The following is a 1,767-nucleotide window of genomic DNA, read 5'->3' on the forward strand; positions in this document are numbered from 1 at the left end:
TTGTCCAGAAGTGATATGGCCCATTTCTTATCATTTTTCCTTGGCTGAATCTCTTGCCAGATTGGTCCCATGGCCTGTGTGAGGCACCAGGAACATGAAAATAGTTGCGTTTGTTTAGTTGTTGATCCATTCAACTGTTTATTTATTTATTTATTCATTTATTTATTAAAGTGCCTGCCCGTGACTTGCTTTCAAAGCAACGATTCCAAAATATCATAGGGGACGCAACTGGTTACTCTCAAGTTTTTCTCTCTTTTTTTTTTTTGCAGATAAAAAACCAACGGATTCTCTCTATCTCTCTCAGTCTTTGAATTAATTTTTCTCTTTTTATAAAAAATTCAACAACTAAAATCTTTCTCTGTCTGTCTCTCTCTCTGGCTTTTAAGTACGTTTCTGTGTACTGTTTACAGAAAATGGAATACATAAAACAATTCTCTCTCTCTCTCTCTCTTTGTATTTGAATCCATTGTTCTCTTTTTACAGAAACTGGCACAAATAAAACAAATCTCTATTTCTCTCTCTCTCTCCTAATTAGTTAACCATCTTCATAACGACAATTCATCTTAAATGATTCTTCTGTTTTCCGCCCTGGGAAACCTATGGTCTCACATCTACTTCGGTAATTGACACAAATGAGAGAATTTCTGTCACTTGTGCTTCAAGATTCTCCAGGGAGAGAGAGAGGATGATGCAGAAGTAATTCTGAGTTATTTCAAGCTGCTAAAGACTCATTTGAACTCAAGTGCTAGTTATCCTTATCTGAAGAAATAATTAATTAATATCCTGATCTGAAGAAATAATTAGTTATTATCCTGATTTGAAGAAATATTGAATTATTATCCTGACCGAAGAAATAATGAAATATAATCCTGATTTGAAGAGTTATTGAACTATCATCCTGCTTTAAAGAAATACTGAACTATTGTTCGGATTTGAAGAAATATAGAACTATTATCTTGATTTGAAGTAATATTGAACTATTATCTTGATCTGAAGAAATATTGAATTATTATCCAGATTTGACGACATTGAAGTTAAACGATAATCATCTAATTTGAAGACATTGAAATCAAGGGATAATTATCCTGATTTTGAGACATATTGAAATCAAGGAATAATTGTCCCGAGTTGAAGAAATATTGAAATCTAGAAATAATTATCCTGATTTGAAGGCATATTTAGATCTAGAAATAACTATCCTGATTTGATGACATATTGAAATCAAGGGATAATTATCTTGATTTTCAGACATATTGAAATCAATGGATAATTATCCTAATTTGAAGAAACGATGACCTCAAATAGGAAATCAATGGGTAATGATCTTGATTTAAGAAGATTATGAACACAGATTATGATAAGAAGAAATATTGACTTCAAAGGATAATTATCCTGATGTGGAGAAATAACGAATCAAAGGCTTATTATCCTGATGTAATGAAAGAATGACTAAAGCGATAATTATCCTGATATGAATAGATTATTAAATAAAGGGATGATTATCCTGACATAAAGAAATTATGAAAGCAAGGAAATAGTATCCTGATCTGAACCCAAGCGATAATTATCCTGATATAAAGGACTATCTGCAAATAAGATGTTATAGGAAATATCTTTAAGTGTTCATGGTCATCTAGTGGCCATTTTCTAACAAAGAATATTTCCCATTCGTGTTTATTATTCTTAGATACTGTAGGAAAAGTAAGAAATAGTATAAGGACTCAATAGAAGAGCAATGGATGGAGAGAGTAAATATTTTCTATTAAA

General features: G+C 31.2%; 1 protein-coding gene across 1 annotated transcript in view; it reads right to left on the reverse strand.

Moving 5' to 3' along the window:
- Nucleotides 1-446: 446 nt before the first annotated feature.
- The window catches only part of LOC136835227 (QRFP-like peptide receptor), a 107,993-nt gene continuing 106,672 nt past the window's right edge, over nt 447-1,767 (reverse strand). Inside the window, exon 9 of the mRNA XM_067098481.1 lies at nt 447-1,767. This exon is cut by the window's right edge and continues 1,956 nt beyond it. The gene's annotated coding sequence lies outside the window, so the exon portion shown is untranslated.

Source organism: Macrobrachium rosenbergii, chromosome 55 (assembly GCF_040412425.1).
Source record: "Macrobrachium rosenbergii isolate ZJJX-2024 chromosome 55, ASM4041242v1, whole genome shotgun sequence".
NCBI lineage: Eukaryota > Metazoa > Arthropoda > Malacostraca > Decapoda > Palaemonidae > Macrobrachium > Macrobrachium rosenbergii.